This window comes from Triturus cristatus, chromosome 12 (genome assembly GCF_964204655.1).
Source record: "Triturus cristatus chromosome 12, aTriCri1.1, whole genome shotgun sequence".
NCBI lineage: Eukaryota > Metazoa > Chordata > Amphibia > Caudata > Salamandridae > Triturus > Triturus cristatus.
In genome coordinates this window covers 321,292,110-321,316,632 of record NC_140595.1, presented here as the reverse complement: position 1 = coordinate 321,316,632, position 24,523 = coordinate 321,292,110, and positions in this window count along the sequence as shown.

The window sequence follows — 24,523 nt, the reverse complement described above, 5'->3', positions numbered from 1 at the left end:
GCATCAAATAATCAACCCCTAACTCTTCGTACAAAGACCAAGCTGCCGTGCCTTGGGGGACTCCCAGGATCCAGCGCAAAAACGTATTTTCCACCACCAGTAACCTATGGGAAGGGACGTACCCATTGGCCTTGGATTTATACAGTTTTAGAATGACCTCTGGAGCCCATGAGCCCAGTCTTCTAGCAAAGCTAGAAATAGCCCCGCTGCTTTATTCAACTCACTACGTTTCTCATCTAAAAGGGCTCTCCACTGCAATTGGTTGTCGAATAACACACCTGGGTAAGGAAAAACCGGAACCTTAGTCAACATATGGAGACCCGCTTTAAAACATTTCGACCGGGGGCCTCCGACAACCGGCAACTAGAACATACAACTTAGCAAAATTAACAGACAGATCTACTCTGTCCATAAAAGAAACAAAACAATCTATTAAAATCTGTAGGCCCCGGGCCATGCAGGCAAAAAGCACTGCATCATCGGTATAAAGTAAAACTGGGAGGGCTCACCTTCCCACTCTTGGGGAATCCGATTGCCAATAAGGCCGCCTCAAGAAAATTAATAGAAACTGAAAATAAAAAAGGGGCTAAAATACAGCCTTGGCGCAGCCCCCCAGTACAGATAAAATGATTTGTAAGTGCCTCCTCCTGTGTGTATCTCACTGCCGCTGTTGTCTGAGCATGGAGTGATAAAATCAAATTGAAAATACGAGGGACCACTCCCTCGGAAATTAAAATTTTCCCACAGCTTCGACCGGTTAACTCGATCAAGCGCCGATGAAAGGTCCATGAAGGCTAGATACAAAACACCCAGTTGTGTCAGTGTGTATTTAGCTGTCAGGAGATAAAGATTGAGACCTTGATTGGTGGTTGACATACCTTTGCGGAAGCCAAATTGGACATCCGATAAAATCTGATTGTCTGTGGCCCGCAGGGACAATCTGGCTAAAAGGACCCGGCCTAGGACTTTAACTACAGCATCGATAAGGGAGATCGGGCGATATGATTGCGGAACATCCTTGTCCACCTGTTTTGTAAATCAGGATTATTGTAGCAGTAGACATGGAGGGCAACGTCCCCTTTAGGGCTGCCGCATTTAGAACTTGAGTTAAAAGGGGGCCCAGACCTCAATATTGTCACGGAAGAGATTTTGGGGTAATCCATCAGGACCCGGTGCCTTAATTAGCGCGAGCAGCTCTATACTTGAACGTACTTCATCCAAGGAGCAGCTAATGGGGATTAAATCTGGACTAGAGGGCATGTCTACCTGTGAGTCCTCCAGGGAGCCTGCGTAATAAACCTTTTCAAAATGAGAAACCCACTGGTCTGACGAAATATGGTGGCACACGATCGGTCTAGCTGGTTCCGCAAAGCAGGGATTGTTAATAGTCTTCCAAAATAAAGTTGAATACCTCAAGTCCCCCACTTTAGAAAGATCCTCCCAGGCCTGCTTTTGTAACTGGTGCCTGCTCACTTTCACTACTTCCTTATAAAGACGCCGGCACTGAGTCACACTGTCTTTCTCCCAGAGCACCTGCTTCAAGGCTACCTTTAACCTTCTCAATGCTTGTGAGCACTTGCAGTCAAACCAAGAGTGAGAAGCCTGGGCATCTCTCACTGTCTGTGTAGATAAAAGGCCAGACACTACCTGGGCAATGGAAGTAAATTAACTTAGTATATCTTTGCTTGGGGAACAAGGGTGCAAACAAAGGCCTAACTCAAGCTGACAGGAGGAAAAAAGGTTATAATTAAAGGCCTTAAAATTCATACTTGACCAGCAAAGGCGCCTACCCTGGTTTATTGGGATTAGGGGTGCCTGGGAATTCCGCGGGCCCAATGTATGGCTGTGTGCAGTAATATTAGTGGGGTCCCTGCCGGGTTTGAGTGCCTGTGCCGTGGTAGGAGGTGGGTCACCTTTTTGTCATGCTGTTTGCTACAGTCGTTCCAGATGGGGAACTAGGTGGGTTGTGAAGGTGGAGTAGAATTCCACCAGCAGTCTGTCAAGGCATGGTGTTTTATTGCAAGGGAGTTCTCTGATAGCCTCCCTAATCTCAGTGCTGGTTATTGGTGTGTCCCGATCCACCTTGTCTTCTGCTGTTATCTGCAGGAGTGTTAGGCTATCGAGGAAGTTTGTAATGATCTATGGGTGTGTCGGGGAGGGGGGGGGGCTATGTACAATGACTTGAAAGAAATGCTGTGTTAATCTCGCTCTGTGTAGTGAAGTGTGCCATGGTTGGGGTGTTGATTTCTAGTATGGCAACTTATGGTGGGGTTTGTCTAAGTATTTGCGCCAGTAAAGTGCCTGATTTATCTGCTTTTGTATGTAGCCTCTGTGTATAAGTATGTTGATCTATCACATGCAGGCGTTCTAATAACTCAGCATAGTCCATTCGTGCTTTTTGGAGTTCCGATGTCTTCTCTTTGTCAGTATTGCCTCTTGCTCCAGTATGTTTAGTCCTGCTTCAACATGCTGTAAGTCATTATTCATTGAATGCCGCACCCCAGCTGTTGTGCTTATTGATGTACCCCTTATCACTATCTTAAATGCTTCCCATTTGGGGGCGTGGCTTGGAGCATCAAGACGGCCGTCGCACTCTAAGAGTGCTCCGGACCCCTCCGTCATCCCATCCAAGATCCTGAGCCATCGGTGCCTTACCTACATCTGAGCAAGACGATAACCCTTCCCTGCAACGGAGCCGCGGCCCTGGACCGGCTGATAGACTGATTGAGTCCACCTGGAGCCGCCTTCTTCATCAGTGGCTTGCAGCGTGGCACTAAAGATGGTGGACCCGGCCCCTCTCTAGCCCTTGATGGAGATCCCAAGTCCGTCTGCTGTGGGTTGGCCGGGGCCCCATAAGACGAGGCCCACCGTCGGCGCTCCAGATATCTGCAGATGAAGCTCAGGTTTCCTCCTGAGTGCCTGAGAAGCCTGGTGCGAGGCAGCCACCATAGTGGCCTGACCTCGGCCTCCTTCCGGATCCTTCTCCAGGGCCGCCAAGGCGACCGGTGGTGAAGGATCATCCCATGAGCGAGACCCCCCAGTGCTAGAGACTCTGGACTGGACCTTCGGGAGTCCTAGGTGTCTGGGCCGCACCCGACTGGGACGAGTGACACCAAAACCTGCTGGGCCCTTGGCAAGTCGGAGGGGACTGCGAGACAGAGAGGCGGTCCCTGATCCTGGCAAGACAGTGGTGAGAGCTTCCCGCCCCTGATGTCCTGTTGGTGTGTGGTTGGAGGAGAACCTGCACTCCGGTGGCACGCACCGGAGTGCCGCGGAGTCCGGCTGACCCCACACTCGCTGAAGGCCTTCCCCTCACCTTCCCACAGGCCGAAATCATCTCCAAGGTGTCAAGACCTAGGCTTCTTGCTCCCCGACAGAGACGTCCCACCGGTGTCAAGACCCGCCGTATGGTGGTGGACGAGGGCTCCATTGACCGATCCCAGCACTGAAAAAGGAACAACCCTTGTCTGGGGATCAAGGAGGGGGCCGGTTCTGGGGGGCCCCGGGCATCGCAGACCTGGTGTGGCTGGACGCACTGGTGGTGGAGGCCGTGGCTCACCTCGAGCCCTCGTAAACAAGCTCTGGTCTGAGCCCTTTAAGGCGTGATCTGAATTGCGTCCTTGAGGGTGGCGGCCCACAGCGCGGCGATTGCGATTGCGGACCCGGTCCCTCTCTGGCCAGCTGCGGGGAGGCCCGGGAGCGCCTGCTGAGACTTACCAGAGTCCCTGTCAGAAGAAACCTGTCGCCGAATCTCCAGATTCTGGCTGGCCGCTGGTGGCCCTCTGGACCTCCAGTCTGCCGAGCTGCCTGAACCCGCTTGAGAGCCATCTTGCACCTAACGGCCCACAACGCGGTGATTAAGATGGCAGACCCGCCCCTCTCTAGCCAGCTGCAAGGAGGCTGGGAACGCCTGCTGTGGCTTGCCGGAGTCCCGGGGGGAAGAGACTCACCACCGCATCCCCCAATACCGACTGATGGTGCTCCGGACACCTGGTGAGTGTGGGACCTGGCATAGCGCGATCAGCGCTCCAGTCTGACATTGGCCTTCTTCCCGCCTCTGGAGCTCCCGCAACACAACGAACCCACGCAGGCTGCGTGTCCAGCTGCAGGTGAGGCATTGCTGGCGACACTCAGTGGCTGCGTGGGTGAGACACCTGTCTGATCCTGGGAGGCCCCCCCTGCGCTGAGGACTCCGGTCTGGGGTGGCCGGGGATTTGGCAGCCAGGCCAAGTGGCACCGGGAGCTGCCGTGTTTGCAGGGCCTTTGATGCTGTGGTGAGGAACCCCACCCCATCTGGGCTGTGTGACTGTCCCCAATGGAGCAACGTATCCCCCCGGGGGGGGGGGACTGCAGAGACTGTGCCCGGGAGGCCTGATCCACCCCTGACACACGAAGACACAGGGCGGCAGCCCTGGGGTGATCACCTCAACTCTGACCCACTGTCTCTCACCATCCCTGTACCCAGCACCGGGTGCTCCCTGGCAGCAGGTCCGATGGAGGGCCCGCCTTGGCTGTGTGGACATGTGTGCAGGGGCATAGGCGGCTTGGTCTATGCTACTGTGAGGCTCTTCCGACTTGGGCCCTGCCTCACTTGGGTGATCACTGCACGCACCTGGGGGGCCATTGGGCACTTGCTGCAGTGCCTGCTGGGCTCAACTGGAGTTCTTCCCCTGTTGCTCTGGCCGTAGTGGAGGCTGGGGCCCACCACCTGGTTCTGAGACGGCGGCGGATTACGCGGGAACGGGACCTGAGCTGGAATCCATCGAACTCTTCCCTCATCACCATCCTGATTCTACTGCTGGTGGGCGCAGCACAGTGGGTGTGACCCTGGCCCACAGCTTGGTGCTTTGACTCTGTGGGGATTCGTCCTCCCCCGCTTGGCTCTGGGGGCAATCTCCCGCTCCTGGCGGATCTGCACTTACGAGCACATCCACGGCTGCGACCCCTGGGGACGGCGGGCACTCCGGGGCTCCGACCCCCAATATTTGCAGGCATCCCGGCCGGAGCCACCCTCCCTTGCTGCAATATAGCAGCCTGAAGAGGCTGGAAGCCTGCCTACGAAGACTGGCGCTGGACGCACTCTGACTCTGGCCCCTGCTGGAGCTCTCCCTGCCACCAGCCATGGGAAAAGAACGGGCCCCTAAACCCTCTGCCACCCACACTTAGACGAAAATGGACCAAAACACCACGGTTGAACATGATCCCCTGGGGCAGGATGGGAGCGGCCCTTTTCTCCAGGGTAAAGACTAGACCGCCATCCTGCAAACGATTAGCTCGTCTCAGGCCTCGGTGGAAGGGAAGATCGGGGAGGTCTGCGTGGATATGTCCCTCATTCGGCAGGACTTGCGCAATGCCACAGCCCGCATCTCGGAGGCCGAATCTCGCCTTTCCACGGTGGAGGACGACATCCACCAGTTGAAGGAGCAAGTGACCCGTTTACAATCCCACACCAAAGAATTACATAGATGCGCGGAAGATGCCGAAAACCATTCACGCTGCAATAATCTCCACCTAGTAGGATTTCTGTAGGGAATCGAGAAGGGGCAGATGACCGCCTTTATTGAAACCTGGCTTTCCTTCTGGATGCCCAAGGACACACTCTCAACGTGGTTTGCGGTGGAGAGCGCCCATCGGTCCCTGGTACCTAAGCCGCCGCCCGGAGGCCCGCACCGCCCCATAATAGCTCGGATCCTCAATTTTAAAGACCGGGACGCAATTTTGAGTGAGGCAGGAACCCTGGGCTCCCTAAAATTCCAGAATCATACCATCATGGTGTTTCCAGATTACACCAAAAACAAAGACGTGCAAGACCAACGGCACTCCTATGTGGAGGTCAAAAAGAAAATCAGAGCTCTTGGCCTTCAGTACAGACTCCTTTTCCCGGCCCGCCTCCGCGTCATCTTTCAGGGCAAAACGCAGTTCTTTGACTTGCCACAGCAGCCTGTACTTGGCTGACGGAGTAGCACCCCTTAGGACCCCAGCCTGGCTCCTCACCTGGGCACTCGGGCCCCCAGACTTCATGACCTTTGTCCCCTGAGCAGCAACTCAGGAGGCTAACACAATCATGCAGGGGGCATAGGGGTCGCAGAGAGGCCTCCAGATCATTGAGCCTGGCTGCTCGCGGGTCCGGGTGCACCCCAAGCCCTCCAGGCTCCCAACCCCGGCATAGGACTGAATCTGTTGGGAACTCGTCCCGAGAGCACCTCCCCCTGGGCACCCTGGGCTTGGTGGCCACGGACTCTGACCTCTCCCGCAGCCCGACGATCTGAGAATCCTGGGAAGGTTAGCGCATTAGAGAGGGGGGGCAATGTTGCCTATGAGATTTGATTGCAGAAGAAGAAAACCTGGCTATCAATTTATCATGCTGCTATTTATTGAAGCAATAAATGTTCTATGAATATGTCAAACGTGATAAAGTATTGTGAATAAGACACAATTGTCTTAAGAACCTATTGGTCTAAGCTCTTGTCTGCTTCAATAAATAGCAGCATGATAAATTGATAGCCAGGTTTTCTTCTTCTGCAATTGTATCTAATCGCCCTACCTGGCGTCGTTTGGACGAAACCTCCTTTTATTCTTCCGCCTATGAGATTTGAGCATATACCACACAATGTCATGCTGTGGAACAGCAAGAACAGCCAGTGTCACAAACAGATATGATGTAGGCGGAGTGATTCACCAAGTTGTGGGTCTTGCTGACCCAGTTTGGGCCTGCCCACTGGCTCTGGACCATATCCTGCAGGCTAGATACCCTTGGGCACCTCTCGCTCCCCGCGCGATCCATTTCCATGAACCGCATTGAGCCGAGAAAACACCGCTCCTGAGGTTTCACAGTGCCTTATTGATCCTGAGCTCTCCTACAGCCCAGCGCTCCCAAAGTGAAGGAACTAATCAGTACTGTATTTTCACCACTTCTCTACCAAACGCACCTTGGCAGGGAGCTTACTATGACCGAATGGTCTCTCTGTCCAGACAATATGTATCCTTATGTAAGAAGGGGTCCTCCACGCAATCCAACCCGAACGTTTTAGTTTGGTTACTTACTTTACCTGATTGGGGCGACAGATGCTTCTGTTCCTAGAGTATCGGGTGGGGGAGGGGGCAGGGGGGGTTTGACCGTTGTCCCGCGGTTGATGTTGTTTTATCATTTTTATTTATTTATTTGAAAAGTTTTATAGAGCGCGAACAAGACCCAAAGGGGTATCAGAGCGCAGTGCAGAGTTGTCTTCAGCCATTACACAAAACATAAAGGAGGTAAGTGAAATCACAACCTGCGGGAAAACATTCAAGAGTAACCAGTAGGGTGTATCAGAGGTGCCATAGAGCGATCTCAGTAAAACATCATACAATAGTAAGAACCAAGATGTGCGATGAGCATCAAGGAATATTATCAAAAGGGGATCAAGCAAAAATCAACAAATGATGCAGTTAAAGGAGCTATCGCGGACTGGAACAAAAAGAACGCAAAAAGAAGGTAAAAACATATAGAACATCAGTGAGAATACGTCAAGATTTTGGTTATTAACAAAACACACAAACATGATCAGTGCGATTAACGTTCATTCATTAGTAGTCTTTTGAACAGTTTTTTAAAGGAAGTAGTGGAAGGATTTGATCTGATATTGGATGGCAAGGAGTTCCAGATTCTCGGAGCAAGACCGGTGAACGCACGGTTGTACAATCTTTTCTTTTTGAATCTTGGCGGTTTCAAGAGAAGGGTGGCCGCACCTCTGAGGTTCCGGCTAGAGCCCGATAGCTCAAGTTTATTTGCTAGGTAGTATGGGGTATTGTGGTGTATGGCTTTATGAGTCAGACAAGCAATCTTAAGTCGGATTCCAGCTTCAATAGATAACCAGTTTAGCTGCAGAAGGTCGGGTGAAATGTGATCAAATTTCCTAGATCCCGTTAAAAGTTTGGCTGAAGTATTCAAGGTAGCTTTGAGTGGGGCTAAGCTGGCTTTGGGAAGTCCTGTGAGGGTCACCAATCCATATTCCAATCTAGGGATAATCAAGTATTGTACCGCCGGCCTGAAGTCTTCAGGGGGGGGGGGGGGGAACGGTTTGATTTTCTTCAGTGTGTTGAGTTGGAAATTGCCTCCCCTAGTAGTAACTCTGATATGTGCTTCCATATTTAGATGTTTATCCAAGGTGACACCTAAAGATTTAGCAGAGTCTACAACGTGAGGTGTGCAGTTCAGAGCAGTTAGTTGTTTAATCCAGTCAAGGGTAGGAGCTGAGTGATTAGGTGGGGTGATCAAAAGAAATTCCTTTTTGAGAGTATTTAGTAAGAGTTGGTTCTGGGCTAGCCATTGTTGAGTTTGTGCAAGTGCAGCATTTAAAGTTTTTATATCCTCCTGTGATGAGATCTTCAGGTACAATTGCGTGTCATCTGCATACATGTGGTATTGAATGTTGGCTCTGTTCAGAATGACTGCAAGAGGCTCCATAAATAGATTGAAGAGAAATGGCGAGGGTGTAGAATTTTGTGGGACTCCAATCAGGACATGGGTACTGAAAGCTAGGGCAAGATTAACTTTGATCCTCTGCGTGCGGTTGTGAAGGAAGGAGGCAAACCAATTTAGGACCAGGCCCGACAATCCCATCCTATGTTGTAGGAGATCAATCAAGTTTTCATGTTTGATAGTATCGAAGGCTAAGGACAGGTCTAGAAGGATCAGGAGACAAGGGACATTTTGGTCAAGGGCTCTCACGGCATCATCAACGATGTGAGTTAGTGCCGTTTCAGTGATGTGTCCTGCTCTGAATCCTGACTGGTGAGGATCCAGGAGTTGATATGTCTCAATATTTTTGCAGAACTGCGAATGAACGCATTTTTCAAGCACTTTCGCTAGAGTCATGCTGCTGGTGATAGGTCGGAAGTTGTTAGGATCTGATAGGTCCGCATTGGGCGTCTTAGGAATGGGAGTAACTTGCCCAATTTTTAGGCACTCTGGAATCTTTCCTGTATGAGGGATTCATGGACGATCTTGGACCAAAGAGGGAGAACGGCTGAGATTAAGTCTTTATAGAGCTTGGCGGGTAGAGGATCACCAAACTGGTTGGAGGGTTTGATGGATGACATGTTGCAAAGTATCTCAGTGCAGTCTGGTAGGAGAAAACTGCTCCAAGAATCGTTGTTTTGAGAGAGCTGCCCAAAGGCCGCTGGTAAATTGTCATGGATTCCCCCCTCTCCCCTGATTCTGCGGGTGGTATTTTGGATAACAAAGTTGGGATGGTGGGTAATAGCTCCAGCTCTATTTTCGTTGTTTTTTCAGCGAAGTGAGCTGTAAAATCATCACCACTAGGGAGCAGGGATAACGGAGTAGAGTTCTGGTTAGAAGATTGGTTAGATTGTTCCTTAATGGTCTATTTTTAGCTCCATCATGTTATTATGCCAGCATTCCTATGGTACACTACATGTCCCATGTACTGTTTGCGACCCGCAGTCACATTTGCTGTCCTACACTCAAACCCGACTCCGGTATTCCCGCAGTCAAACAGGGTCTTGCAGACCTTTGATCCCACTTGCACCCACCATGACGGGCATGACTAATATCGGACCTTCCCTTCGTGTACTATCCTGGATGTCAACGGACTCCTCGATAGGGTCAAATGGACGGCAGTCTTCTGCTACGCCCAGCACCAGGCATCTGACATTCTCCTACTCCAAGCGACCCATCTCATGGAAACCACTGCCCCTTCCTAGCGAGATACGGTTATGATAGAGTCTGGCATTCAGGATTTACCCGGGGGCTCGCGGGTGTAGCAATCCTCATGTGGCGCAATCTTCCCTTTGTGCTCACACAGGCCACTAGCGACCCCCAGGGAAGTTCTGTAGCTCTGAGTGGACTGTTAGAAGGAAAGCCTTTCAACCTAATCTTTATATACTCACCTCCATCAATGCTTACAAAGACCCTGGAATACACCACTGACCTCATTTCTTCCCTACCTCTAGGTGCGACCATAGTCGGAGGTGACTTCAACGTGGTTCTGAATCCCCACCGTGACACTGCGTGCGCACCTTTTGCTGTAAGGGCCACACATGCCAAACAATTGACGAACTGGGCGAACTCCGTGGGCCTGTGTGACGCTTGGAGAATTTGGCATCCCCAGACTAGGCAATTTACCCACACGTCAGCTGCACACCACACCCACGCACGTATAGACATCATATGTGTCCCCTCTTCTGATTGCCAAATGATCAGAGATATAACCTTCCTTCCTAGGGGCATCTCGGATCACTCACATCTCGGATCACTCAACCGTCCTTTTGTGTACTGGGAAACCCCCTAGCTCGAATCGCACAACTTGGAGGATGAACGCATGGTTCCTCCAGGCTGAGGAGTTTAGAGAGGCGATCGGGGCAGAGCTTCAACAGTAATTCCTCACCAACACAGGCTCTGTTCCATCCCCGGGTACCCTGTGGGAGGCAGGAAAAGCCACCATCCGTGGCTTCGCCAAGAGCCAACTGAAGCTTAAGCATCAGAATCAGACTAGTCAGTCAGTCAAATAACTTTATTCGATTCAAGGAAATCATAAAAGTTTACAGAAGGATCATACATTCATTTTAAAGTACATAAAATATATAAAAGCAGTGCACAGAAGTTAATTCTAGGTTAAACAGGTTCAAGTAAAACAATTCACTGTTCATAGCGTTTCTTAATTAAAAAAACGGTTTTAATAAAACTAAGCACAGTGCTGCAGATAATGACAGTCGATAGCGACCTCAGATGGATAAAACCCTCTTTATAAGAACACGGACGAATATCTCTTAGGATAGGCTTAATAAAGCGGGCCCTTGGATCTTTATAGAGTGTGCAAAAGAGCATGAGGTGCATTGTGCTCTGCTTGGCTACGTTATTACACGGACAGGGGGTCAGTCTCTCACACCATCCCACCTGTTTTGGAAAAGCTACAAGAAAATGCAGTGTGCTTAAACGAAGTCTGGTCATTAGGAAACGTGAATGAACCTGGGTAGTGAAAGACAGATAACATTGTTGTTAATTTAAAAGAGCACGATCCACTGTATTATTGCCCTGATTTGACAAACTTAAAAACTTATAATAGGCATTTTTAATAACCATCTTCACATTGGGTTGAATACATTTTGGATTTTTGTAAAAATCTTCAAAGCCCATCTTACAGAAGGTTTCTTTGACATAACGAAGCCAAGGAATCGCCATTGCGTTGTCAAGATTCAAACAGTCCCTTAGAATGCCTCTTGAGAATAATTAGTCTTCTGAGGTCCAGATTTTCCCCCATAAAAGCAAGGGGGCGATATTGATTCTGTCATACACATATTCTAGGCCCACCTCCGAATGACAAAATGAGGTAGGAGAGCTACTGGGGATAAGTAAGAGTTGTTTTAAAAAAAAAATTCTAATGTTTGAATCTGTGCACTTTTGGAATATACCCAAACTCCTGCCCCATAGGTGGCCACTGACAGACATTTAGATTTATACAATCTTTTTAATTCAGCTACCGGCTTGTGCCCTAGTTTGCTGGCAAAACGAAAAAGCCCTTCTATAGTTCTATTAGTTTGTTGAAGCCTCATCATGATCAAGTTGTCCCAGCTCAATTTATTATTAAAAAGATTCCCCAAGTAGGTAAAAGTTGGCACTTTGTTAATAACTATATCATTTACTGTATACTTGCGTGATTTAGTTTTGTTTGGGCCGCATGTCATGATAACGGATTTACAAATATTAACCTTAAGGTCCAGTCCTGTCATAAATTCACTAAATGCAGTCAGACATTTTTGTAAACTGTTCGCTGTTAAGATCATCAGGACAGTGTCGTCCGCATTGGACAATAAAGGTACCCTTTTGCCTTCAATCATTGGAAAATCCAATTGTTGTTGAAGCAGGAAATGCTCTAAGCCATTTGTATAAACTAAAAATAACAAAGGGGCCAATATACAACCCTTACGCACTCCCTCAGTTGAAGCAATTGGTTTAGTCTTCTCTCCCCCCTGGGCAATACTGAATAGCTACAGTGGTAGATGCGTGTAACAGGGTAACAAGCGGTTCCTCAAATCCCATGGTATCCATCAATGACCACAGTTTACCACGGCAAACCGTGTTGAAGGTGCTGGACAAGTCCATGAAGGCCAAATGGATCGAAACACCCCTGACATTCATGTACTAGCCCATGACCATTGACAGGTTGAGGCACTGCTCGGTCGTTCCCCTTCCCTTCCTGAAGCCAAATTGGGTATTCACTATAAGGCCAGAGGTATTGGCCCATGACTCCAGGCGAGCAAGGATTACGCGCCCCAGCAGCTTGCATGTTGCATCTATTAAAGAAATAGGTCTATAGCATGTGGGGTCACTTCTGTTTCCCTTCTTAAAAATTGGCGCCACCACAGCGTTTTTCCACGACGATGGGATACGACCCACAATTACTGCTTTAAAAACGTTGAGTAACAACGGAGCCCAAATTTGTGAGTTACTTTTGAATAGGTCCAGGGGCATGCCATCTGGGCCTGGAGCTTTTAGGGAAATACCCTTTCTCAAAGCCTCCTCAACCTCGCCCATTGAAAGTGATGTACTAAGCAGTTGTGCGGTTTCTATATTAATACTTATTACCTCCTCACATTCGCTTAATAGGACACCCTTTGGATTGAATATTTTAGTAAAATGGGTCTCCCAGGCCACTCCCGATATATTAGTATCCATAGCCCTTGACTCATTAGTGAAGAGTGGGCGGTTTATCACCTCCCAGAAACCCCTGGAATCCTTCAAAGCACTTGCTCTTTCAAGGTTATCCCAAGCATGCCTTCTCAATTCTTCCTTTCTCTGCTCAATTACCTTTTTATAGGTCTGCCTAGCTGCCCTTATCATATCCCCATCTCGGGGGACTACATGGAGAGCCTTCTTCAGGTTTTTTTGCGCTGCAGAACACTCTGTATTAAACCATCTTATTTCAGGTGTACTGCCCTTTCTCATAGGTCTGTGCAAATTCTTGGCCAAGTCATCACAAGTTGTTTCAAAATTTTGTATTAGTACATCAGGCTGTGATGTTTCAGTTAGGCAGGTCCTTACTTGTGTTAAATTTGTTTTAATAATAGACTCCTCAAAAACCTTATGATTTATCATGTTCCATTTTAACCTTATCCCATGATTATGAATATATTTTGTTAAACAGTCAGAAACCTTACCCTTTTGCGCCGCAATACGTAAAGAAACGGTAAGAGGATTGTGATCACTAGAAGGATTGGGTTTGACTGCAAAAGTTTCGACAAGGTGTGAATACCTACTAGAGATCAGCATAAAATCAATTGTGCTTACATGGACCCCCCCTGAAATGTCGCATATTGCATCAGTGGGGTACCAACCAAAGTATCAATCATACGTAAGTTGTTCACTACAATAATGGAGTTTAAACTCTTCAGTGCCCATGACGAGATAGTCTTGTCATGGAGCACTATCGCGCTGTGCCCATGACGAGACTATCTCGTCATGAACCCCACCCACTAATAAAACGCCCGGCACAGGAGGGGGAAAGGGCGTGGCACAGAAGGGGTTAACGCATCACCCTGTATGGTATGTTTAAAATGTGTCAAGGGTTGGTCGTCAATGTCTACTAACCCACACACCTTGATCCCATTATGCCGGCATAGGGTGCAGTCAAAGTCTCTTACCCAGATAATACACAAGGGGGAAACCCTCCCTGCTACCTTAACAATCTCCAAGTCAAGTGAGTTAATAACCCCCGAATTCTGTGTTTCGAAGATATTATGGTACCAATTGATTAATAATATAGGTACACTAATCAAATTAAAACATAAAACCAGCTGGTACCATGGGGAGTCAATTACTTTTTCAGTTCTTAATAATTCGTACTGTACCGAGATTAGGGTCGCTAGTCCTCCCTTTGCCCTCCCGGCCAATGATGGTTCAGCTTGGACAGCTAGTATGTCATATCCATCCCACGAGAAATCATCCCTGCTCCAGGTTTCCTATGTACTGGACCCATACCTCATCCAATAGCCTTCGTGAGATACCCGCAACGTTCCAAGAAATTAGGCAAAGGCTAGGGCTATTGGTTTGGCAATTTTGTACATTTAAGAGATTGCCATCCTCCCTATTCGGCGATTGTTCAACTTGAGCGACAGTTAGATCTATCCTAGTAGCCCCTGTTGTTTCCAAACCTTTATTAAAAAGCAGCTGCGGGGGGCAAGGATTGTGTTGAGGGTCAGCGAGTGGTCTACGCTCTTTAGCACTACCACATATATTAGGAGTAGTCTCGGATGCATGGATTTTATCCTCTAATATACTTGTTTTCTGCTTCAGTCAGTCTATGTCTCCGAGACCACTTAATGGCTCAAAGTGATTGTCATGAAACCAAGGTGAAAACTGTGGGTACTGTTTTGTCCTTAGTGAACTGTTCTCTTCCGCTAGGTAGGATTGCAATCTGGGCGGTCGATAAAAGAAGCCTAGTGGTAATATAGAAATCCTTGCCTCGTTTATAGGTTGATCAACCGTCCTGTCTAGTATGGATCTTACTAGGCCTGGCGTCCTGAAGGTCAACACTATGCAATCCCCCGCCAGTGTCTTGTTACTTGACCCTACCCACCTAACCCTACGCGCCATCCTGAATTCAGAAAATAGAATTTTATTATTTATATACCTGTCTTTGTGTTTACAAGATGCAGGGACTTATTTCTCAAAGATTGCCAATCTTCCCTATCACCAGGCAGCAGTGTTGGAACATTAGCTAGGACAAAAATATAGAGTGTTGTTTCTGGGGTCAGATGTAGGTTCAAGTTTGTATCACTGGAACATGAATAACCCAAGTGGCGATTAGCTAGAATACCTACGTTGTGTGGCCTTTCACTACCATTATTATTAGAAACACTATATACTTGCTCGATATTTAGGGAATTTCGAGACTGGCAATTGCTTTGGGGGAATCCTTCCATCTGAGGCAAAGACAAAAACGTTTGCGGGCAGTTGTCCTCCGGTCTTCCTCGACGAGACCTTTCCTGTGTACAAGTTTTCTTTGAAGGTTCTGGGTTATTAACACCCCCTCTATTGTTTCCTCCCATGGGTATATTTGGCCTTGGCCTATGTTCCTCTATCTGTGTAGAGACACTAGGAGGATGTTTTTCTAAATATAATAACCTACTCTCGATGTCAGTCAATTTTTGAAAAATAGGATTTAAGTGTGCAGCAATTACTGTTTCTAGTTTGTCCCAACAACCCTCCTCCAGATTATAAAATAGGGTCTGCTTAGGTACCATTTCTGCTGGAGCTATATCTTGATTTGTGGCAGATGCAAGATCCATATCCAATTGCTCCCCCATTCCACACAGTGGTTTAGATGTAAGTTGGCTATATTTATGTGACTTAATTGCTGCTTGCCCTTTCCTTCTCTTTGGTGGTGGTGCAGAACTGTATCCACCTTTTGATTTGGCTTGACTGCGGTGGCCTGATGATCGGATATCCCCTGACCATTGACAGGCTCAGCAGATGGGGAGTTTGACTTATTAATTCAGAGTGCTCCATTGGCCAAGGTCATTTGTGCACTTGAAGTACTGAAAGTACCAGGGGTATGGGTATGTCGGCTAGTTAACACTTGTGAATCTAAAGACAGTCTACGCTCAGTTAGTTCGATTTCGTGCAAGAGCGCCGATTCAGCCCTAGTTAAGAAAGCATCAAGTGTGCCTACTACACCTTGGCCAACCTTAGATTTTGCCATGTTAAAAGCCCTGCTTAACAACACAAATTGATAACCACCAGATTCATTTACAGGCAAGATTTTCAATAGTCAGGGCTAAAAAACGTAGCTACCGAATTCAAACAATAAAAAGAGCATATCCAACCTAACCTCAGACAGCCCCTCAACAAAAACCCTATACCTTACAGGCTCAGTTCAGGTTCAGTTCGGAAAGTATCCTTTGCGTTCGGCCAGACGAGATCTGTAGTTGTTAATAACCTGGCCCAGCCTCCTCCGGGCTCTGATGGGCTGCTCGCGGTAAGCACCCCCTGTCGCTAGGGATGACGGGAGCTGTAGTCTTTGGCCGCCGCCGGTAAAGTGGCTATGTGCTTAAAGGTGCTGGTGCTTGCTCCGGTCCTCAGGACCTCAAGGTGCCGTCGCTCCAGAAAGAAACGAGGTAAAAAACGGGCTCCCGCCCTGCAGGAGCCCGCAGCCAGGCTAGCTACATATCCCATGGCTAACCGTATAATTCCAGAGATTAGGGACCCGGACGACTTTGACCACCGTTCCCCTTTAGCAATGGCTCAGGCCTTTGCCTCCTATTATCGTGAGCTGTACTCCACGCAGCGCCCCAAAACTTCCCTCTCAGATCTGCTCAACTCGGGTCGCCTTCACCTACCTCGCCTCAGCGCAGCTGCATCTGCTGATCTAGACCTCCCCATTACCCATGAGGAGATCAACAATGCCATCACACGCTCGTCCCCCAGTAAAACCCCAGACCCGATGGGCTCCCACAGGAGTACTACGCAGCCTACGGAGAGACACTCGCCCCACACCTCTTCGATCTATTTGCTGAAGCCCTCAACAAGAGCTCCTTCCCCCTGAAACAGATGTCGCTATCATTGTTGTTCTCCCCAAAACACAGCCGCCTTCGTCCAAATGTACTGACTATCGTCCTATCTCACTCATAAATACAGAGGTTAAAATATTTGATGCAGTCCTCACCCAACGGTTGAGGGCCTACCTCACCGATTTAATCCACCCTGACTAATGTGGGTTCATGCCGCTGCGCTGTCTCCGGTGTCTCCACCTGGCCCTGGCAAACCACCAGTTTCTAGCTCCCTACCTAGCGCTACTTCTCATTGACTTTGAGAAGGCCTTTGACTCTGTGGACTGGCGGTACTTGGACGACGTGCTGGTTGAGATGGGTTTCAGTCTACGGTTTGGTAGCCTGGTGAAGGTCCTTTACTTTCGTCCCCAAGCACGAGTACTCATCAATGGGGTACTGTTGGAGGCATTTCCTATTAGAAGAGGAACGAGGTAGGGATGCCCCCTCTCACCTCTTCTTTTTGCGTTAGCGATTGAACCCCTAGCGAGACTCATTCAGTCGGACGACCGAATTCGGGGTTGGAGGTGGCCCAACTCAGGAGAAGACAAAATTGCCTTGTACACAGACGATGTCTTACTTTTCCTTACGGAACCGGCCCAATCTGGTCCCCACTGTCTCCAGGCGCTGCACGTCTTTGGGCTGTGATTCAACCCTAACAAATCAGTGCTGGTCCCTTTGCACTTAACCAGATACTGCTTCAACTGGCAGTCAACAATACCCATTAGGCGACAGTCCTTTAAATACTTGGAGATCTGGGTCACATTGCTCCCTGATCTCGCTTGGTCCCTCAACATAACCCCAATAATGAAGAGGGCTAAGGAGGACCTCCGCAAATGGCAGAGGCTACCACTGAATCCCCTGGGGAGGGTTGCCCTGTTCAAAGTGATGATCCTCCCCAGATTCCTCTATGTTATTCAAAACACCCCCTTTCGCATCCCAAGGGCTTGGTTCAGGGAAATGCATAGCCTCACCACTAAATTCCTCTGGGGCGGTCGGAGACCCTGTATAGCCTTGGCCAACTACCGAATCCCGTCCTTTGACGGGGACATGGGAATGACCAACTTATACTTATACAACCTTACATGACTGGTTTAACGGGGGATGGTCCGACCCCACATACAGACTCGAGCTGAGTGAATTGTGTCTATCTATCATCCAAACCATGATGTACGGGGGACCTATATCCAGAACTCTACCTATGGTGACTCAAGCTGTTCTCCTGGCCTGGCGGGCACCCTTGCGTCACACCCACTGGACAGGCAGACTGACCCAACACACACCACTCAGGCAAGGCACGTGGCTTAGGGAGGTTAGCGCGCTGCAAGGATTACGGGTTTGGGACCTTATCAGGATTTGGGACGTTATCGGGATATCCCAACTTGGGTATGTTTGGACCCACGCGCCTTTCAAGATCTGCAGACCAGACACTCCCTACACCAATCACAATTCTATAGATATTTACAACTGTGCCACTCCCTAAACTCTCACATATCAGAAGGCGCACCGATACCAGAGTACAGCCCTCCAGAGGCACACATCATGATGGGGAACCTGGGATGGGGGGGCATTTCACGTATCTATCGTTCTCTCACCAACAATACCCCAACAACACTAGATCAGCTCAGAAGCCAATGGGAGGGTTAGGTGGGACCACTTGAGGAAGACGTTTGGAGGGATGCACTGATGGCACCCAAGATGATCACTGCCTCGGCTAGGCTCCGTCTGATCCAACTATACTATTTGCATACATTATACTTAACCCCCGTCCGCCTCTATAACGCTGGTTTGAGCCCGACTGCGTCCGGCGCGCGCTGCGACCAAGACCAAGCTGACTTCTTCCACATGGTCTGGACCTGTCCCCTCTTAGGCGGTATTGGGAATGCATAGAACAAGAGCTCACAGAGGTCTTGTGTTGGGAGGTTCCACACACCCACTGCACACGCTCCTGGGGATTACGGACAGCCTGAATGGGTCCAGGAATGACAAATTGTTCTTTAACATGGCCATGATCGTAGCCAAAAGGGAAATAGCTGATAGCTGGAAGCTTCTCGATCCACCTAGTGTTGCGAAGTGGTGAAAGGGAGTGGACTGGGGTGCAACACAAGAGAAACCCTTATACGAAGCTTGGGGTGGTCCGAATAAACATCGTAAGGTTTTGGGCAAATGATTGGGTCAAATGGACTAGATAAGCATTCCTCGATTGACTCTATGTATTGCAAGGGACCCCTTGGGGTCATGAGTTATGATTGTTTGGTGTCCAAGCAAATTTGGAACCTCTTATCACTGCGGAAATGTACTGTGCTGCTGGTCTGTTAATCTTTGTCTAAAATCAATCAAATTGTTTATTAAAAAAAAATGCTTCCCATTTGGGCAGTCGGGAAGAAGCTGTGTCTTTCAGAACATAATTATCTATCATTGTGGCTACAGTGTTTCGAAATACACTGTCTTCCAAGAGACGGGGGTCTAATCTCCACATGGGTGCGGGTGTAGAGATCCGACCCCAGGACAGTGTCAGTGGGTTGTGATCAGAGATTGTTTTCTCGAGATGGGTAGTGTGTGTTATCTGGGGTAAGAGTGTAGTGGTACATAGTATACGGTCGATTTGTGTATGCAATAGGTACGGTGGGGGATAAAACGAGTATTTGCGCGTGTACCTATTTTTGCTGCACCATGCATCCGATAACAACCATCCCTGAACCCAGGTGCAAAGGGCTTTGGCTTGGCGTACAGAGGCTGTACCTGGCAGATGAGGGTGGGAGCGGTCGAGGACCATATGCAGTACTGCATTAAAATACCCTATATGAACCAGTCGGCTAGAGCCAAGTTGAGGAATCTGTTCTGCTCCGTATTTGGGGTGTATAGGCTCCCTAGTATTACCTGTGTACTGTCTAGTTAATCCCATAGCAGAACATATTGGCCATTGCTATCTATTCGTTTGTCCAGAACCTCAAACAGGACCCCATTCCAGATCCATATTGTGGCCACCCGTTCAAATGCAGAATAGGACTTATTATGTACCTGTCCCCATCATTTCTTCCGAAATTTGACAGCCTCTGCGTTAGTTATGTGTGTTTCTTGTAGGCATGCTTTGTGGATTTTGCGTCTTCGTAATTGCGCATAGATTCTGTGTCACTTGTGTATGGAGCCCATTCCCCAGACATTCCATGTTGTTATATTATATAATCCTGCAGTCTCCATGGTTATATGTGATGGTTTTTTATTCTCCTCCATAATGGGGAAGTCAGAGGGTTCCACATGCTCTCTGTGGCATAAAGGTGCCCACCAGTAGATCTAAAAAATAACGTTAATTTCTGAAATCCAAATACTCGATCCGACATGTTAACTTTGTCCGGCCAAACAGTCATAGTCAAACCTGTACACTTTAAGTAACTGTGTGCATCTGCTAATGAAGTTGTGCCAAACAAATTTGTGGCAGGAGAGTTCGAGGAGCCAAGTGACATTATATTGTCCCTAAAGTGGGGCTCCCGAAACCACAGAATGAACTGCATCTATTCTGGATTAGTGACTGTGGGGGGTGATTATGTGCGCTAGGATATAAGGGATATTTTGCAGCCTTGTATGGTGTGCATTAGTAATCGAGCTGAGGTGTCTATCGATGTTCAGCTTCCTCCCCCACATTGCAAGTATGTATAATACAGTTATTTGTGCATTATTCATGACAGAGGAGGTAGGGGTGAGAAAGGGGTAATATTATATATCACCATCTGGTTCGCATCATGGCATGACTGTGGCGTGATCTTTAGCCCAGCAGGTCATTTGCTAGTTGTGGTGTGATAGTGGAGAATTAAGTCAGACTGTTTTCAGGGTCTGAATGCATCGTGGTATCAGCTAATGAGTCATCTGGTGAGGTCAGTCCTGCTTCACGTAGTGCAGCAGCTGTCTGGATTGCTGCCAGTCGACCTTCTAGTGCTTGTTCCTGTGACGGGGTTGTGTCCGCTTTTTTCAGAGGCAGTGTTGTGCGTCGTCATTTTCTGATTGTTTCCTGTGGTCAGAGGGGGGACTCCGTTGTGTCCCTTCTGATACTTGTCTGGAAAGTTATGTTCGATCCATGTCCAGACCTCACTGGGGCTGTCAAAGAGTGGCTGTTGTTGTTGTATATTATTTTCAGCCGGGCTGGGAACAGCAGTGCATATTTGATGTTTATTGATCTGAGGGACTTTTTCACTTCCTGCTAGGAGGCCCTTTGACGCTGTACCATTAGGATATAGTCTGGAAATAAGGTGATATGGGTATTGTATATTATGGGTGCTTTCTCTCTGGCACTGCGTAGAGGGGTGTCCCGATCTTTATAATTAAATATGCGGGCTACTATAGGGCGCAGTGGTGCACCTGGGACCGGTTTTCTCATGGGGATACTGTGAGCTCTCTCAACTCAGGACAGGTCTGTGAGTCCCTCCGGCCAACTTCCTCCTGTAGTCACGTTTCTATGAACTGTGTTGGATTAGTTCCTTCGCAGTTTTCAGGTAGACCAACTATCCACACCTAGTTGCGGCATGAGCGGCCCTCTGCGCCTTCCACACGATCCTGTAACATGGCCACTTGTTTTTGGAGCTGTATAGGTTTACTGGCTTGGTCCTTTTGCTGTGGGGTTATTTCGGCTAACTGTTTTTCACAGTGTCCACTGACATTCTGTGGTCTTACTTTAGGAGAGTGAGGTCCGTAGTCAAGGTCGCTAGTCGTTGTTTTGTTGCTGTGCAAGGGTTGTGGATCTACTGAAATATAATGTCGAGTTTGCCTCCGGGTGGATCCGCTGATGTGGGCCGCACATGGTCTTCAGCAGATGTGGCGTGTGAGTTTTCAGCTACTTCAGATCTCATGCACCCGGGATCGAATTGATCCATTGTCTTCGCTCTTGTGCGGCCCATATTTCCCAGGTGTGACCACTTGGATTTTTGCATGTTCACTCCTAGGATGTCAGCGAGTAATGTCGTAGAGCCGGAGACTTGCTTCTATGTACTGTTCCTCCTGGATTATACAACATATATTGCACTGTTGGAGAGTCAGTGGGGCATCGCTGGGCAGTTCCGAGTGTAGCCGGAGCTCTATATTCTCTGATGGTAAGTATCTTCAGCATCGCTATGTGAGCATGGATACATTCACAGATTACGAGCAGGGGTGGAGGTAGGCATCTCGGTGCTGCTTGTTATGCAGTATACAGATTTGTGTCCGCGCTCGTACTGTATTACTTTTATGACCATAGGGGGGCCATAAAAGTCTTCTACTCTCCAGCGATGTTCACTGTGCTTTCATCCAGTGCCCGCCAGGATTCAGGGGGAACTCTCCTCCATTCAGTCAGGGTCGCGCAGCTACAGTGTGGCCCCTTCCACCAGCACTTCTGTGCTTTGGAGTCAAACTCACAGGTGTCTCTGCCCGCCTGGCCCCTGGTCACAGTGTTCCTCTTGTCACTTCGCCCCCACTATTATTTCAGCCAAACTGGGTTCCCAACGGATCAGAACTGGGATCATTGTGGTCTGAGAGGGCCCCACCCCCCCGCCTGCACCGCAGCCCACTAGAGTGGGCCTCCGCGGTACCTCCACCTTCTGGGCCCCAGTCCGCTGAGATGCCATCAGCTCACTTCTGAGGCCGTCACTCTTTGCCTCCCTCCGGTACTCGTCACTGCTCAGCCGGTTTCCCCACAGGTTGGGTCCAGGATATTTGCATTATGAGAGAGGTCTTCGCCGCCCGCTCCTGTGATCCCCGTGGGAGTCAACCAGGTTTGGTGCCCCCACCAGCTGGTCTCTGGTGCTCAGTGTCGGCAGCAGTTTGTTTTTATGGTCGTGGTTGTCAGAGCCTTCCCCCACCTCTCATCGCAGCCCGGCCGGGTATAGCTTATGCCAGGCCCGGGATCTGTTCCATTGCTCGGGCCGCTGACTCCGCCATCGACGCTTCAGTGCCCAATGTTCACGGGGCAGTGGTCTGCGCAGGTCCTGGTATAGAAAGAGTTGGGGAGGGCTAGGGCTGACACTCTCCCCCAGTGGTGTCTGGCTCGTCCAGCCTCGATAGGCGTGTCTGTTAGGCCCCAGCCCTTTCACTGAGCTCCGTTGATGTTTGCCACAGAACGGGGAAAGTAACAGGATTGTGCAGTGCTGCCCGGGACCTCTTCCTCTGTGCGTCCGCCATCTTCTGCAGCTTGGCCATGCCCCCCCTCCTTGTTTTTTATAGTGGTATCTACAGCTTAAGATGGCACATTAGATGGCCCTTGTGTATTACCACCGCCTTGGCCAGGAGCTCCAGCTTAGGATCTGCAACTTGTGTTTTCTTTCCAAGCCTTGGTCCATGATGGAAGAGTCTTGCAAGTTTCTGCCTATGATGACTGAGTAATATAAGAGGATGGCAATGGATTCTTTTTGTCTTGTTACAAGGTGCTTTGTCCAAATAAAGTGAATGCCTTCTGCTCACAAGAGGGGCTCGAGATCACAGGACATACCTGTACCATATTGCCTAAGGGGGAAGCACCATCGGCACCCGCACTTTAAAGCATTTTAGGACTCCGGCAGTGCAGGACGCTTCGCCTCACAAGAGGGACTCTAGGGCCCAGGACACACATGTACCATGTTGCCTGAGGTGGGAAGAGCCTCGGCATCCGTGCTCTAAAAGCGTTGTTGGGCTTCTGTGGTGTGGGACACTTCTGCTCACAAAAGGCACTTGAGGTCCCAGGACACACCTGTACCATGTTACCTGAGGGGGAAGAGCCTCGGCACTAGCACCATGTTAGACTCCCTAAGCAAGGAACACTTGCGGTGTCTCCCAGTCCTTGCCCAGGACAAAGGCAGGCCCATTTTCACACGTCATTTCCCGGAAGAGGTTTAACGTGGCTGTAGTGTCGTTGCGCCAGCACAAATGACGCAGACACTAGTATTATTATTATAGGGAGCTTTGTTCTTGTCGCTCTTAGCTTCCCTCGCTCCTACTCTACTCTGCCACTCTCGCTCCTCCCCTTCCGCCTCCTGACTCTCCTCCCCACCTCTTGGTATCATGTGCCTGCCTCTCTATACCCTGCCTCAGTCAGCCCAGGGCTGTAGAGGTCAGGGAGGCCAGTGGACCCCAAGAGGGCCCCTGTCCACAAGAACCCCCCATCAAAAGAATGAGGATTGCCTGGCTAGTAGCCCTAGCCAGGTGATGGTTAAAAACATTCCTGAGGGATCTCCTTTACAGGTAGTTAGGGACCTCCCCCAGAGGGATTCTATTGGGCACAGGCAAACATGGGACCTTAGGGCCCCAAACCTGACCTGTCCCTCCAGTAAGCCCACAAAAGGGACCCAGCCTCCAGCTTTAGGTAGCCAGAGGCTGACCCTGAGAGCACAGTGCAACTCAGTGAAAGAAAGAAAGGCATCCATGGTGGAGGATGATTGGAGGAAGCTGAGGCCTCACTTTGAGGACACTCACTTCAGTACTCCATCTCAACACCAGCCTTTTACTTTGCAAAGACACACCAAAGGTAGAGATTCCCTATGGTGGAGACCCTATGATACCTTTAGGATGAGGGATTGCTTAGTGGACCATGAGACAGGGGGTAACCATGCCAGTGCTGGTTCTTCCTTATATGGCCACTTAGGCAATAGAGGCTTACCTTGTCAAGGCCAGCCTTATCTCCTTTCGTTTGGGGGGGGGGGGTTGTGTAGGAAGGTGGATATCTGACTATGGTTACCCCCAACTTTTTGCCTAGTGTCTAGCTGGTTTTTCGACTTAGTTGGCCTGAGATCCTGCCATTCAGGGTCTCAGGCTGTCTGCTCTCTCTTTAAAATGGACTCCATGTACCCTAGGTACATTCCCAATTGGTAAGGATCACCTTATTGGACCCTGTACAGTGTACCCTAGGTACCCAGGGCATAGGTGTACCCTAGGCCTCCCAGGGGCTGCAGCATGTATTATGCCTTCCAATCAGACACAACTGGCTGATCACTCAGCTGGGGCAAGGTCGTGTAATCACCCCTTGCTTAGATATAGTATGCCG